This window comes from Scyliorhinus torazame, chromosome 3, assembly GCF_047496885.1.
Source record: "Scyliorhinus torazame isolate Kashiwa2021f chromosome 3, sScyTor2.1, whole genome shotgun sequence".
Lineage (NCBI taxonomy): Eukaryota > Metazoa > Chordata > Chondrichthyes > Carcharhiniformes > Scyliorhinidae > Scyliorhinus > Scyliorhinus torazame.
Window position 1 is genome coordinate 50,154,112 of NC_092709.1, and position 16,424 is coordinate 50,170,535.

General features: G+C 48.6%; 1 protein-coding gene across 5 annotated transcripts in view; it reads right to left on the reverse strand.

The window, feature by feature from the left end:
- The window catches only part of abhd18 (abhydrolase domain containing 18), a 118,563-nt gene extending 115,914 nt beyond the window's left edge, over positions 1-2,649 (reverse strand). Inside the window, exons 1-2 of one of the 5 annotated variants that reach the window (XM_072495669.1) lie at positions 2,443-2,648; positions 2,300-2,342 (exon numbers count right to left, since the gene is read on the reverse strand). The gene's annotated coding sequence lies outside the window, so the exon portion shown is untranslated. Of the gene's footprint in view, positions 1-2,255; positions 2,273-2,299; positions 2,343-2,442 lie in introns of those variants that run through there. The other 4 variants (XM_072495668.1, XM_072495672.1, XM_072495670.1 and 1 more) reach the window with 4 other exon arrangements.
- Between the last annotated feature and the right edge of the window lie 13,775 nt (positions 2,650-16,424).

The following is a 16,424-nucleotide window of genomic DNA, read 5'->3' on the forward strand; positions in this document are numbered from 1 at the left end:
AATGTGCAAGAAGCCAAGTTAATTTAAAGAAAATAACACTATTGGACATGCATCTGTGGAGAGAAAAAGAGTTAATGCTTCAGGTCAATTAATCTTTCATCAGAACAGTAAGGTCCTGATGAAAGGCCATCAACCTAAAATAATGGGTTTGAACTTCCTCTGAATGGCAATGAGCATCAGATTGCTACTCTGCACTCAATTTATTACCTGATTTTATTTTCTCAACTATTTTCCAGCTCGGCCTGGGCGAGATCCAGGCAGTACAGTGCATCCTTGGGAGCTAGCATTGAAGTGCAGCTGAGTTGAAGGGAAGGAGGCCATGTCGTGTTGTGATGTGGTCGAAGGGAGGGGTCCAGGGGGGGGATACTGGGGCATGGGAGTCCCTTGGGGGATCAGGAGGGTGGGGGGATGCTATTGCTGGAGTCCCATGGGTTGGTACCACGAAGGGTGGTGGAAATTTGGAACTCCACCCCAATTGAGGTTAGATCAATTTGAGATCAGTTAAATTTAAAACTGAAATTCAGTTCTGAGATGCAGTAAATGTCCTCCACAGTAAGGCACTCATATCAATCTATAAGCAAATAGTTGGGAAACAATATCCACCAACAAAAATCCACAAATTAGAAGTGCTCAAAGACAGAGTAGGCCTCTGAAAAAGGTTCAAGATGCTTAGATTGGTTAGAATTTAAATAATGCACCAAGATTGGGGGTAATTGGGGTAGAGGTTGGAAGGTGGTAGATCTCCACCTAACACGATCCTGCCCAATTAAATGCCTGCTCCCCCCCCCCAAACAAAGCCCTGGGGAGAACATAAAATACCATACAAATATTCCAATGGAGTGTAATGAGGGGGAACATAGTTGCCAAATTTGTGCACAGAAAGTTCCCATAAACAGCAATGAAATAATTGGATTTTAGCCTTCTTGGACATATAACATTGGCCAAAATATCACAACCCAACCCCCCCCCCCTGAAATGTATCATACAATCTTTTTCTTGCAAGTGAGAGGACTTCAGTTACTGCACTGATGCTAAAGTCACCAGAAATGGTGCTTGACAATCTCCTTAGGAAACAAAGATGTGGAGATGCCAGCATTGGATTGGGGCTGGTTTAGCACAGTGGGCTAAACAGCTGGCTTTTAATGCAGAACAATGCCAGTAGCACTGATTCAATTATCGTACTGGCCTCCCCAAACAGGCACCGGAATGTGGCGACTAAGGGCTTGTCACAGTAACTTCAGTGAAGCCTCCTTGTGACAATAAGCGATTATTATTTAAGAAGTCTTACAACACCAGGTTAAAGTCCAACAGGTTCATTTGGAGTCACCAGCTTTTGGAGTGCAGCTCCTTCATCAGGTAAGTGAAGAGTTAGTTCCACAAATTCATATATAGACAAAAGTCAATGATGCAAGATGATACACTGAATGAGAGTCTTTGCGGGTAATTAAGTCTTCACAGCTCCAGACAGTGCGACTGGAGAGAGGGATAATCACAGGTTAAAGAGGTGTGAATTGTCTCAAGCCAGGTCGGCTGGTAGGATTTCACAAGCCCAGGCCAGAGGTTGGGGGGTGAATGTAATGAGACATGAATCCAAGATCTCAGTTGACAATCACCAGGCAGGAACGCTTCCTTCCAGTCAGGGAACACTTCAGCAGTCAAGGACATTCAGCCACTGATCTTCAGGTAAGCATTCTCCAAGGCGGCCTTCAGGACACACGACAACCTGCGCCGAGCAGAAACTGATAGCCAATTTCCACATGCAGGAGTGCGGCCTCAACCAGGACCTTGGATTCTGATGAAAACTAGTGACTCCAAACAAACCTGTTGGACTTTAACCTGGTGTTGAAAGACTTCTTGCTGTGCCCAGGAAACAAAGAGTAACACCACTCAAGTTCTGCCACCATCCTAGAAAATTTAAATCTAAATAAAACACATTTTGCTGAGACCATTAAAAAATGTTATATGGAAACATTCAATATGACATTATCTGCTGAATACAAGTGTTGATAATTGAAACAGGCTTAACATCAATTCCCTTTGTTCAAGTTTTGCAAATCCTGTGCATGTATGGGGACGTTTTGAGAGAAATCGTGCATTAAGTTACACGAGTTGTACATTTTGTAAACTTGTGCATTGGCTGGTTTACACGAAGCTCATTCTGGTTTCTCTCCCCCCTCCCCCCAAACTAAATGCCCACGGTTTTTAAACTCAGGCTCGACAGCGCCTTTACCAACTGAAAATTGAAAGAAAAATACCCTTCAACGACTGTAAACATCGACAGACCAAGGCAGCCTCTAACCTTAGTCTCGAACCCCCTTTAAATCCGATCGGTGACATATTCGCTAAGAAAAAATAAATAAATTAGCAAAACAAAAAAAACATGCAACGTCCTCCGACTGGAGTTAAAAGTTGTCCCCCTTTCGCCGGTATTTTTTTTTTTACCATCACCCCAGACTGGGCTGAGCCAGGCCGGGCCGCACCATCCAGCTGCAGGGCTACGATTCGGGCCGGCGTCTCTCAGCGGCCACTTCAACCAAAAGGCGGGGAGTGAAGCTGACTGGCGGGACTGGGGCACGTTGCCGCTGCTCAGACCTTTGTCTCACTCACTCACCCACCGCCACCGCCACCTCCTCCTCTCCCACTCGGCCTTGTGAACAAGGCGCCGTCACCCCTCCCCCCCGGCATCCGGCCAATCGGCGCTCGGGCCGACCGGTCGGTGCTCGCAGCACCGCGAGAGCTGAGCGGGCCCGAGGACGGCCTGACTCCCGACGCAGGTCAGGCATCGCACGTACTGCATTCACCTGTCCGGGGGGGGGTCACAGTGCCTCACCGTGTCGGTGCTCCCTCACGACCTATCTGGCAGGCCGAGTGTAAAGGGTTTTTCAGAATGCGGGTTGTGGCGTCTCCGATGGCGGGAGGAGCGCCCCAAGGCTGCATTTAAATTGAGAATGGCGGCCCGCCACCGGCTTTTAAACGAGAACGAAATGAGGCTATGTGCAAAAGTCTTCCGACCACGAGTAGACAGGGGGCAAAACGTGACCTCCCCATTGGAAATAAGGAAGGGCAGGTGACAGAAGTGTGTTATATTAGCAATGGAGAATGATAGGCCTGGCCCAAAAGTTAAAATTAGGCCGAAGCCAATTTTGATGGTAAGAAGGCAACACTCAGCTGAGGAAGGAGATGCGCTCCAAAAGCTAGTGATTCCAAACAAACCTATTGGGTTTAACTTGGTGTTGTGAGACTTCTTACTGTGCCCACCCCAGTCCAATGCCGGCATCTCCACATCATAAGTTTGATGGTATAAGACAGGATCTTTCAAAAGTTGATCAGGGGAGTCTGTTGGCAGGCAAAGGGAGGGCTGGTAAGTAAGTGGGAGACTTTCAAAACTGTGCTAACTAGGGTTCAGGGTAAGTAGATTCCTTTTAGAGTGAAGGGCAAAGCTGGTAGAGTAGGGAACGCTGGATGACTTGAGATATTGAGGCCCTGGTCAAAAAGGAGACAATGACATCATAGTCAGCTGGGATCAAGTGGACCCCTTGAAGAGTATAGAGGTTGTCGGAATAGAGTCATAGAATAGAATATACAGTGCAGAAGGAGGCCATTCGGCCCACTGAGTGCACCGACCCCTGGAAAGAGGACCCCACCCAAGCCCACGCCTCCACCCTATCCCCACAACCCAGTAACGCCACGTAACAATTTTTGGACACTTAGGGCAATTTAGCATGGTCAATCCACCCACCCTGCACATCTTTGGACTGTGGGAGGAAACCGGAGTACCCAGAGGATATCCACGCAAACACGGGGAGAACGTGCAGACTCCGCACAGTTAAGAGAGAAATCAGAGTTAAGAGAGAAATCAAAAGGGCAAAAAGGGGACACGAGTTGGCTTTGGCAGATAAGGCAGAGGAGAATCCAAAGAGCTTCTACGAATACATAAAGGGCAAAAGAGTAACTCGACAGAGTAGGGCCTCTAGGATCTACAAGGCCATCTATGTGCAGATCCACAAGAGAAGGGTGAGATCCTAAATGAATATTTCTCATTGGTATTTACTGTTGAGAAAGGCATGGATGTTAGGGAACTTGGGGAAATAAATAGTATTATCTTGAGGAGTGTACATATTCCAGAGAAGAAGGTGCTAGAAGTCTTAAAGTGCATCAAGGTCGATAAATCCCCAAGACCTGATTAAATGTATCCCAGGAAGGACGTTGTGGGAGGCTAGAGGGGAAATTGCGGGTCCCCTAGCAGAGATATTTGAATCGTAGACAGCCACAGCTGAGATGCCTGAAGATTGGAGGGTAGCAAATGTTGTGTCTTTGCTTAAGAAGGGCCGCAGGTAGGGCAGCACGGGGGCGCAGTGGTTAGCACTGCTGTCTCATGGCACCGAGGTCCCAGGTTCGATCCCAGCTCTGGGTCACTGTCCGTGTGGAGTTTGCAAATTCTCCCCGTGTTTGCATGGGTTTCACCCCCACAACACAAAGATGTGCATGCAGTTGGATTGGCCATGCTAAATTGCCCCTTAATTGGAAAATATTAATTGGGTATTCTAAATTTATTAAAAAAAAGGTCCGCAGGGAAAAGCCCTTAGTGTGAAAAAGGATTGGGTGATGTTGCTGGGTTACGGGGATAAAGGGGATGGGGTGGAGGCGTGGGGCTTGGGTGGGGTGCTCTTTCCAGGGGCCGGTGCAGACCCGATGGGCTGGGATGGCCTCCTTCTGCACTGTAAATTCTATGTCTATGTCTAAATGTGAGGTGATGCATTTTGATAGATCGAATCGGGGCAGAACCTACTCAGTTAATGGTAGGCTGTTGAGGAGAGTTATAGAACAGAGTGATCTAGGAGTACAGGTTCATAGCTCCTTGAAAGTGGAGACACAGGTGGACAGGGTGGTGAAAGAGGCAATCGGCATGCTTGGTTTCATTGGTCAGAACATTGAATACAGGAGTTGGGATGTCTTGTTGAAGTAGACATTAGTAATGCCACACTTGGAATACTGTGTACAGTTCTGGTCACCCTATTATAGAAAGGATATTATTAAACTAGAATGAGTGCAGAAAAGAGTTGTAAGGAGAAGCTGGATAGACTGGGACTTTTTTCCCTGGAGCGTAGGAGGTAAGGGGTGATCTTATAGAGGTCTATAAAATAATGAGGGCATAGATAAGGTAGATAGTCATCATTTTCTCCCAAAGTTAGAGGAGTCTAAAACTAGGGCTTAGGTTTAAGGTGAAAGGGGAGAGATACTGTTGCTCTTTTTAGCCTTAGTCTATATGTTCTGATTACGTCACCTTTGCTCACGAGTCGCCAGGTATCTTTATGATACCGCCACGTGGTTTAAGTTATGATTAATAATACAGCACACCGCTTAGTAAGGATTAAAACAGAGGTCATTTATTATATACAACAAGCAATATTAATACACTAATACTACTATCTATATAATAAACCTATCACTACTGGCCAATACTTAACTTAGGAAGAGCCCACCAGGTCAGGGAAACAAATGGCTTGTCCAATCAGATCTGGCCCGCAGGATTCAAAAGGCTGCTACAGTTCGGTGGCTAGGTGTCTCTACCGGATAGCGATCGCTGGATTCAAACTTACAGTTGCCGGTTGCTGGTCTTGCGAAGGTCTCGAGCAGGCGAAGAGGAGAGAGAGAGAGATCTGAACTTGGCCCCTCACTTTTATAGGGCCCAGGGGCTTCCCGCCTCCCGGGGCGGCCCTTGACCCAGAGTCCCAAGTGATTGGATTTGTCCCCAAACCCTGGGGTCCATGTGTCCAATGGTGAGGCGATTCCTCGATCGGGGGGTGGTCGTTCACCTGTCTTTGTTTCGGCCACTTCAGGCGCCGACAGGTCTGGCCCGGTATTCAATTGCTAATATGTTGCAATTGTTCCCGGGGATAGCCGATTTAACTGCAGCTGTCTGGATAGATGGGCTGCTAACAGTCCTGAATGTAACTGCAAATATCTGGGTTGATGGGCTGTTGATAGCCCTGAGTATCGATCTGGGCCAACTTCCCCAGAGCCGAATATGCAATACTGTCTGCAGCTGCCTGCTTGTGTCTTGTTAGCTGCTTTTCCCAGCAGCCTTTCGGATTAGCCATTTCAAACTGGGTTTTGGCCAGATTAATCGGGACGCAGCCATTTTACGTGGCTGCATACCCGCCTTGTGATCCTAACGCGAAGCGTGAAGGATCACATACATTTTGTCCTCTTCGTTCCCTGACCGGGGGGGGGGGGCACCTCCTACATGGCCACTACTCTGACCCTAGCTATGCACAAAAATTTACCAAAACAATTCTTGAGGGCGCTATGTCAGGCAGGGGCATGTGTCTAAAAAAATAAACTGGGAACCTCTAATTTCACCTAAACATTTCTTCAAGCATTATACAATCTTATCTCTCTAAACATACAATAACAGTCACAACCTTTAATATATTCTTTCCTGGCTTGGCAGTCAAGCTCAGGATCATACATTTCCATACATTTTCTTTTTATTTTCAGGAAAAACCGCCAGTGCATGTTTTATCATTCATATGTCGTGGGGGCCTGGGGTCTGGTCATAGCCGAATATCGGGGATTGGATCCGATAGACCGGGGTTCGAGCGCGGTACGCTCTCCTTTTCCACTTGCGGAGGCGCATGGTCTGTACTGCACAACCGAGTATAGCCAATGCTAACAGTGCCTCAATGATGTACGATAAGGAGTACCAAGTTATGAACTTGGCACACCAGGATAATGCAGCGTGGTTGGTGACTGGGCCCTTGGTACTACTGGGCCGTGAAGTGTTAACAGTAAAGGGGTTTGGAGTGATGGGGTCCGCGTTCCCGCGCAACCAAATGTCCAGAACGAACATGTTGAGCACGATGTAAGGAGTCCTCATGGCTGTCTTCTTTCTTTCCTTTTCCTGTGTTCGCTGGTTTTCTACGGACCTGGAGCTTCTGGAGTTCTGTAAGACAAGCGTAGTGTGTGTAAATACTTTGGTTTAATATCTGGTGTGTTAGTGTGTCTGTCCTTCTTGGGGGCCAATTAAACCCTTATAATTGGTCACAGTATGTGACTCTCTTCCCCCCCCATTTTTTTTTTCAAAACAAATGTTTGGACACGGCACACTTCCCAGTGGTGGACCAGTGCTAAGTTTATCATCCAAATGTTCCAAGATGTAAATAGCATGTGGCAGCAACCCAAAGGTTGCCTAAATAAATAAAACTGTTTTTGAAAGAAAAGTTCGAATGAGGTGCGTGTGGGCCGCGACGGGTAAGATTTGGGTGGAGTCCTCGGGTAGGATGGCTACCAATACCGTATCTTCCCTACCCGAGCGTTTTTGACCAACGGGGGGGTCCCCAGGCAGGGCGGGTCTCACGCCGTTTCTCCACTGCCTGAGCAACCAAAGAACGGACACAAATGTAGTCATCATGGTGAGGTTACTGTTCTGATTCTACCATGAAATCAGAAGAGTAGCTATGATCGGGCGTCTGGTCTGGTGACCACGTATCTGTGGACAAGTTGGTACCGCTGAACAAGCGTCTGGCTTGTCCAATTGGAAAGAGCTAAAAAGGTCAGGTGAATGGGTGTGGGGCGGTGAGAACATTCTCCTGTAGGACGAACAACATTTAACAAACATACAAACAACGGAAAACATTCTGCCGGTTCCATCAGGAAGGACAACACTTTTCACCAAGTGTCTCCTTTAAATCATCATGTGGACACCTCAGTTCTCGGTTGCGAACAGGGTCGCAAAAGGGTTGGCGGAGTCAGGCCCAAGGTCGTCACCTTCTCCCGGGTGCCAAACTCTGGAGTGAATTAGGGCGGAAAGGGCTGCGTGGTGTGAGTTGGGATCGTCCTCGTCGTTGTGGACGAGTCTGCAGGAGTTGGCGCGGTGCCAATGAGTAGTTTCGAGTTGAGTGGGGACAAAGTCGGGGTCGTCCGTGTAGTTCGGTGGTCGGTGGTGGGGTTTATTTAAGTAGGTGATGAGGAAGGGGTCACTGGAGTCGAGGTCGGAGTTGCTGGGTGTGGGACCAGGATGGTAGGGAGGCGTGCTATGGCTGTCGTCAGAGTCACAGTCGCTGTCTGTGCTGCTGCAGTCTGGGCGGTCCGGGGCGGAGCGTAAAGTTCGTGGGTGGTGAGTCCGTGTCTGGGCTGGACGTGGAAGGGGTGGGTGTGTCAAGCATGACGTGGTGGGAGTGGTTTGACTGTGCTCCATAAACCTTGAGCTGGTTTATGTGAAACCATGCAGTCTTACCATTTTGGTATTTAATTTTATATACCGACGGGCTTATTTTGTCCGTAATTGAATAGGGACCCGAGTATTTGGGGGACAGGAACATGCTGGGGTTGTACACGGACAACATTACTTGCTGTCCTATGTTGTACTCCATAGCATGTACTGCAAACAGGCCTTGCTCTGTTTTAGTGCCCAGTTTAACAGCGGCTGCTAACTGAGCCATTTTATATTTGTAAGTAATTGGTCAACAGCCTTCTCGTGGGTGAGAGACGTGACTTCAGGGCTGGTTAGGTCTAAACCTAACAAGTATTCTGTCCCTTTCATGGGGCGTCTGGTCATGAGGGTGTGTGGGGTGAAACCTGTGGAGGTGGAAACAGTGTTACGCAGAAACATCAGCGCAAAGGGGAGGACCGAATCCCAAGTGGTGTTGTTTTGCTGGACCATTTTACTAAGGGTGGTTTTACGGCTCCGATTCATGCGCTCCACTATACCACTCGACTGAGGGTGGTACGCAATGTGAAATTTTTGGGTTATGCCAAATATCGTGAGGACATTCTGCATGACCCGTCCCGTAAAGTGAGAACCTTGGTCCGATTCAATGCTGCGGAGACCCCATCTGGTAAAAGATGCGGTGGGTTAGGATTTTGGCGGTGGTTTTTGTGGTGTTGGTGCGGGACCCTCCGGTGTCCCAGAGAAGCTCGATTGGCTGTCCCCTAACCTTTGCTACGACTACGGGTCGTCCTGACCTATCCCAAAGGGTATCGCAGACCCAGCTGGGGGAGCCTGTACACCGTCAGTCCGTTCCGGTCACGTCTGTCTGATCGGACTGGGCGCTAACGCTATGTATGGGCTCTGCCTTTTTCTTATTGAGAGTGCCTGTCTGTTGGGCTCTCTGTGGTTTTTTAGGGCCATTGCATTCTTTAGCAAAATGTCCCAACTGTCCGCAATTGTAGCACTCTTGCGGTTTGGCTGGGGGGCTGTTCTTTCCCTCGTTTACCCAGGCGGGGTTGTGGAGAGTGGTTCTTACTGCCTGCACGTCTGCGGCGGCTTGGTTTTCCTCGGGGGTTCTAGTTGCTGATTTGCCATGAGCCGCTTGTTCCCACGCGGGACAATCTTTTGACCACCCACTTCTCATTATGAGCCTCCTCCGAGGGGTCATAATTGCTACAGGCATTCTGTCCTGCTTCCGTGGCATGGGAGATAAGGGTGCGGGTCCACTTGGCCATATTATCTGGGGACAAATGGGCACGATCTACGTTGCCGAAAACGGCTTCAAAATGAATCCACAAGCGTCCTGCGAACGCTGTGGGGTGTTCAGACTTTTTCTGTCTGCATTTATTCAGACCGTCTACGGGGTCACCCCGGTTGTACCCTATCGCATCCAGGATGGTGGCCTGCATGTCTGCAAGGGTGCCTCCTTCTACATTCTGTGGGTCGGGAAGGGCTGTTGCGACCGATGGGTCTAAGCTGAGGACCGTGAGCTTTACCTGCTCTCTCTCACCCAGGCCGTACATGGTCGCCTGGTGTTTGACGGTGGCAAAGGAAATGGTGTGGGTCTGAAGCGGGGAGGAACGGTGTGATTTTGGCACACGCGTCCCGTAATTGGGTCACTGTGAGGGGGGTGGAATATAAGACTTCCGCCTCGTCTGCTGTGGCGGACAGTGGGTGGTTACAGGGTTCATGGGAGCCTGTGTTATCTGTTGTGTGGGGGGTGGGGGTGCTTTCCTCCTTTGGGGTTTTCCCTGCGCACATGCTCCCTGAACATATCTCTGCGCTGTCTCTTGCAATTCTTCCCAATCAGGGCCGTCTTCCTGGTCTAAACTTTCCCCAAAGGTTTCTTGAAATCCCTTTTGGACAGAAAGCAGTGCTTTCAAGTCTGCAATCTGCTTTCGGCACTTTGCATGGTCCAAAGTACTCTGCCTTTGTTCCGTGGTTGTGGCGTGGAGCGCTCTCAAGGCTGCCTTGAGATCACTGCATTGTTTCTGGAGCATCTCTACCTGGTTTTCTGTTTCTTTCTTTACCAGGACTGCACGCTGCAGGTCCTGATAAGCCTTTTCATATTGTGACTGGAAACTACTCAAGTGCGCCAGACAAGATTGGTGACCCCGTTTGGCGTCAGCCACCTCTTCGTCCTTTGCTGCTAATTTCCCTTTTAACTCCAGGTTCTCTTTCTCAACTTCGCATACATCGGTTTTACTCGTCTGATGTATGCCTTCTATTTCTTTGCGGAGCGTCCTGACGACCTCCTCGGTGCCTCGCAATTGTGCCAGACAGGACACAATTGCCATCGGCTTGCGTGCTTTTGCTAAACTCTTTTTGTGGATCTCACTCAGGTTCTCCCACCAAGTATGCCCTATACGTCCAGGACCTGAGTCGTCGTTATTGCAGAAATCCTTCCACATGGGCCATCCTTTGCCCTGCAGAATTTTGCGCATTTCCACTTCCCAAACGGGACACTGTCCCGCTCTAACGCTGCTGACTGCTTCAACAGCAAAATCTTCGGGGTTCATGAGGCGTTGCATCGCTTGCATTGCCTGCATGGCTCTCTCTTATCTGCTCGTTACGTTCAAATTTGGAACAGGGGGCTACGGTGGTGTGGTAGATGCGGGTACGGCTTGCGCTAATTTCCGAAATACCAACTGCCGATAGTTTTGACGCAACAAAAAATCTATCAGTTTTGCCTTATAACCCTGTTAGTTACGCATGCATACACACACTTCCGAATTGTGAATTATTAACCAGAACCGCTTGAACACTTGTGGGTTTTTGTTTGTTTTGTTTCCGATTGGATTCTAATTCAAAATGTTGGGGTTCTCCCGGAGTGGTTTTCCACTTCTATGTCGGGTCCCGGCGGAGTCGCCAATTATGTTGCTCTTTTTAGCCTTAGTCTATTTGCTCTGATTACGTCACCGTTGCTCACAAGTCACCAGGTATCTTTATGATACCGCCACGTGGTTCAAGTTCAAGTTATGATTAATAATACAGCACACCACTTAGTAAGGATTAAAACAGAGGTCATTTATTATATACAACAAGCAATATTAATACACTAATACTACTATCTATATAATAAACCTATCACTACTGGCCAATACTTAACTTAGGAAGAGCCCACCAGGTCAGGGAAACGAATGGCTTGTCCAATCAGATCTGGCCCGCGGGATTCAAAAGGCTGCTACATGTCGGTGGCTAGGTGTCTCTACCGGATAGCGATCGTTGGATTCAAACTTACAGTTGCCGGTTGCTGGTCTTGCGAAGGTCTCGAGCAGGCGAAGAGGAGAGAGAGAGAGATCTGAACTTGGCCCCTCACTTTTATAGGGCCCAGGGGCTTCCCGCCTCCCGGGGCGGCCCTTGACCCTGAGTCCCAAGTGATTGGATTTGTCCCCAAACCCTGGGGTCCATGTGTCCAATGGTGAGGCGATTCCTCGATCGGGGGGGTGGTCGTTCACCTGTCTTTGTTTCGGCCACTGCAGGCGCCGACAGGTCTGGCCCGGTATTCAATTGCTAATATGTTGCAATTGTTCCCGGGGATAGCCGATTTAACTGCAGCTGTCTGGATAGATGGGCTGCTAACAGTCCTGAATGTAACTGCAAATATCTGGGTTGATGGGCTGTTGATAGCCCTGAGTATCGATCTGGGCCAACTTCCCCAGAGCCGAATATGCAATACTGTCTGCAGCTGCCTGCTTGTGTCTTGTTAGCTGCTTTTCCCAGCAGCCTTTCGGGTTAGCCATTTCAAACTGGGTTTTGGCCAGATTAATTGGGACGCAGCCATTTTACGTGGCTACAATACAAAAGGGTCCAGGGGCCAATTTTTCCACACAGAGGGTGGTGAGTGTCTGAACGAGCTGCAAGAGGCAGTAGTAGAGGCGGGTACAATTTTGTCTTTTAAAAAGCATTTATACAGTTATATAGGTAAGATGGGTATAGAGGGATATGGGCTAAATGCAGGCAATTGGGACTAACTTAGTGGTAAAAACTGGGCAACATGGACAAGTTGGGCAGAAGGGCCTGTTTCCATGCTGTAAACCTCTATGACTCTATAAGTGGCAGCAATGAGCAGGTCACGTGCTCTCCGCATACACTTCTTGCCAAATCACTGAGGAGAGTTTCTTCCATTTTCTAGCTGATTGCAAGCAAGGCAAGAGGACTGTGAGGATGAATTGTTTTGTGACAAGGAAGAGACAGCCAGAAACACAAATAGACAGTGTACCTACTGGCCAGAACCTTACAACTGAATCTGGTGGGGAGAGCTGCTCAAGAGAATCCACGGCAGAGCAGTGTTGGTGTTAGCTTTGTACAGATAGAGAAGTGGTGGGTGAGAAATTCCTTTTCAGGTTGAGACCCCAGAGTCAGTTATTAATTCACAGCTTACTCCAAATTAAAAGGCTAAGCTCCTGTACCTGACCTGTGACAGCACATTAAAAACAAGCCAAAAGTCCATGAGGCTGACAGCATTCTAAAGTAGCATCTCCAGTGGTGAGTAAAACAAACATTTTGTTGCTATTGCCCTTCACGACATCGGACATGGTTGGATTTTCCGTTCTCACAAAGGTGAAGATGGCACAAAGGAACTGGCTGAACTCTGCAGCTGAAAAGCGCATTGCCCTCTCCTCCTGTGAATCTGATTGGAGTGAGATTGTAAGGACCAAGCAGGCCCCCCATATGCATTAAAAGGGAAGGGGAACTGTGGGGACATTTACAAATGGCTGTTAGAAAGGATGAGGACACCACTAACGAGCAAGACAGAAATGGGAGGACGAACTAGGGGTGGACGTAGAATGGGGACTCTGGAGCGAAGCACTGAGCAGGCCCACCGCCTGTGCAAGGCACCTAACCAGAACCCAAACAGGTTCTTCCCGATGATGGAGGACAAGTGTGAATGGTGCGAGAGAGGCCTGGCCAACCTCGTCCACATGTTCTGGGTCTGCTGCAAACTTGTCAGGTTTTGGATAGCCTTCTTCGAGGCGATGTCCAAGGTTGTGGGGTGAGGGTGGAGCCGTGCCTAAGAATAGCAGTCTTCGGGGTTTCAGACAAGTCAGAACTACATATGGGGAAGAGGGCTGATGCCTTTGCTTTTGCTTCCTTAATCGCATGCTGGCACTACCCACAGCTGCGATTGACTAGCAGATCTGTCGGAATTTCTCCATCTGGAGAAGATCAAATACATCATCCAAGGGTCGGCTGAGGGCTTCCACAAAGCGTGGGATCTATTCATCAGTTTGTTCCAAGAACTGTTCGAGACCAATAGCAGATAGGAAGAGAGGGGTGTGGGTTGGGGGGGGCAAGGAGGGCAGACAGGACCACACAGAGCAGATAGGAACAAAGGGTTGGGGGAGGGGGGCAGCAAAGATGGAACCCAGGGAAACTTCAGGAGGGCTTACAGGAAAAGTCCAAGGAGGGGGACAGAGGGCTCCTCCCAACAAAGCCATAGGGGCAACAGTGACAAATACAAAACAAAAGAGAGCCTGCAGCATCTGACGGAAGAAAGGGCCCAAGATGGAGCCCGAACAACAAAAAGAGGAAGGCAAGAGAGGGTGGTGGAGGGGTGCAACAGAAGGGGATCCTGTAAATTATACATATGAACCGTCTTGCTCATCTATTGTAGAGGGTACAGGCGTAAAAATTCAATAAAAATACTTTTTGAAAAATAAACGGTAATCAAACATTTAAAAAAAAATTTAGAGTGCCCAATTCATTTTTTTCCAATTAAGGGGCAATTTAGCGTGGCCAATCCACCTAACCTGCACATCTTTGGGTTGTGGGGGCAAAACCTACGCAAACACGGGGAGAATGTGCAAACTCCACACGGCCAGTGACCCAGAGCCGGGATCGAACCTGGGACCTCGGCGCCGTGAGCCAGCAATACTAACCACTGCGTCACAGTGCTGCCCAACGGTAATCAAAGTAACAAAGGTTGGCCGGCGTGGGTCCCAAATGTTGGCAAAGTTGGCCCCAGGAAAAAAGTTTGAAAAACACTGGTTTAGCGCTTATGTTGAGCACCCTTGAGTGAAAGATTTTGCCCATATCAGTAATTACCAATTGAACCTACAACCCTCTATTATAATCTTGCGGATTTACTTCAAATATTACTTTACATGCCAAGTGGATGATCCATCTCAGCCTCCTCCAGGGGTCCTCAACACCATAGATTCTAGTCTTCGGCCAACTGGTCCACTCCATATCAAGAAGACTGAAGGCACTGGCTGCATTATAGATTATGGATCCTGACAGTGAAATAAGTTGCCACAGTCCCAGATAACCATAGGCTGCATTCCCCAATGAGGGGGAGAGGGACTGGTGGTGATTTAACCTGAGGATAACTACACCTCAGGCAAGGGGCAAGATTGAGAAGGTGAGCCTTCATGGATAACCTCAGCTGGTACAGGAATTGAAACCACGCTCTTGGCCTCGCTTTGCATCACAAACCAGCTGTCCGGCCAATGGAGATAAACCGGCACTGACAGTATCCCAGCGGTAGTAGGTAAGATAAGAGTGACTGTCCTTGATATCAACGTCACAATTGACCGATTGAGGTATCAACAAGCCTGAGTAAAACTGGAGTCAATGAGAATTGGGGGCAAACTCTCCGTTAGGTGGAGTCATACCTAGCACACAGAACGATAGCTGTGGTTGTTGGCAGTCAGTCATCTCGGCTTCAGTACATCACTGCAGGTGTTCCTCAGGGAAGTGTCCTAGGCCCATCCATCTTCAGCTGTTTCATCAATGATTTTCCTTCCATCATAAGGTCGGAAGTGGGAATGTTCATTAATGATTGTACAGTGTTCAGCACCATTCACGACTCCTCAGATACTGAAGCAGCCTTTTCCAAATGCAACAAGACCTGGACAATATCTAGGCTTGGGCCACACAGGGCAGCACGGTGGCACAGTGGGTTAGCCCTGCTGCCTCACGGCGCCGAGGTCCCAGGTTCGATCCCGGTTCTGGGTCATCGTTCATGTGGAGTTTGCACATTCTCCCCGTGTTTGCGTGGGTTTCACCCCCACAACTCAAAGATGCGCAGGCTAGGTGAATTGGCCACGCTAAATTGTCCCTTAATTGGAAAAAAATGAATTGGGTATTCTAAATTTTAAAAAAAGCAATCGCGCCACACAAGTGCCAGGCCATGACCAGCTCCAACGAGATAATCTGACCATCGTCACCTGATGTTCAGTGCAATATCCATATAAATACTGTGGCTGCAAGAGCAGGTCAAAGGTTAGGAATCCTGCGGCAGGTATCTCACTTCCTGACTCTCCAAAGCCTGTCCATAATCTACAAGGCACAAGTCAGGAGTGTGATGGAATATTCTCCCCTTGCCTGGATGAATGCAGATCCAACAACACTCCAGAAACTTAACACCACCCAGCACAAAGTAGCCCACTTGACTGGCATCCTTTCCACAAACATTCACTCGCTCCACCACCAACGCATAATAGCAGCCGTGTGTACCATCTACATCACTGCAGAAACTCACCAAGGTTCTTTAGATATCACCTTCCAAGTTCACAACCATTGCCATGTAGAAGGGAAAGGGCAGCAGATACTTGGGAACACCTCCAATCCACTCACCATCCTGACTTGGAAATGTATTGCCATTCCTTCACTGTTGCTGTATTAAAATCCCGGAACTCCCTCCCTAATAGCACTGAAGATTCATGAACTAGCTGCACCCCATCTTTTTTTTTTAATTTAGAGTATCCAATACATTTTTTCCAATTAAGGGGCAATTTTAGCGTGTTCAATCCACCTACCTTGCACATCTTTGGGTTGTGGGGGCAAAACCCACGCAAACACGGGGAGAATGTGCAAACTCCACATGGACAGTGACCCAGAGCCCGGATCGAACCTGGGACCTCGGCACCGTGAGACTACAGTGCTACCACTGCGCCACCGTGCTGCCCTATCTTTTTTTTTAAACACATTTAGAATACCCAATTCTTTTTTTTCCAACTAAGGGGTAATTAGCGTGGCCAATCCATCTACCCTGCACATCTTTTTGGGTTGTGGGGGCGAGACCTATGCAGACATGGGAGAAGGTGCAAACTCCACACGGACAGTGACCCGGGGCCGGGATCGAACCCGGATCCTCGACGCCGTGAGGCAGTAGTGCTAATCACTGTGCCACCGTGCCGCACTAGCTGCACCCCATCAAAGTAGTTCTAGTACAGCTGCAACAAATGCATCTATCCAAAAAAGTGGA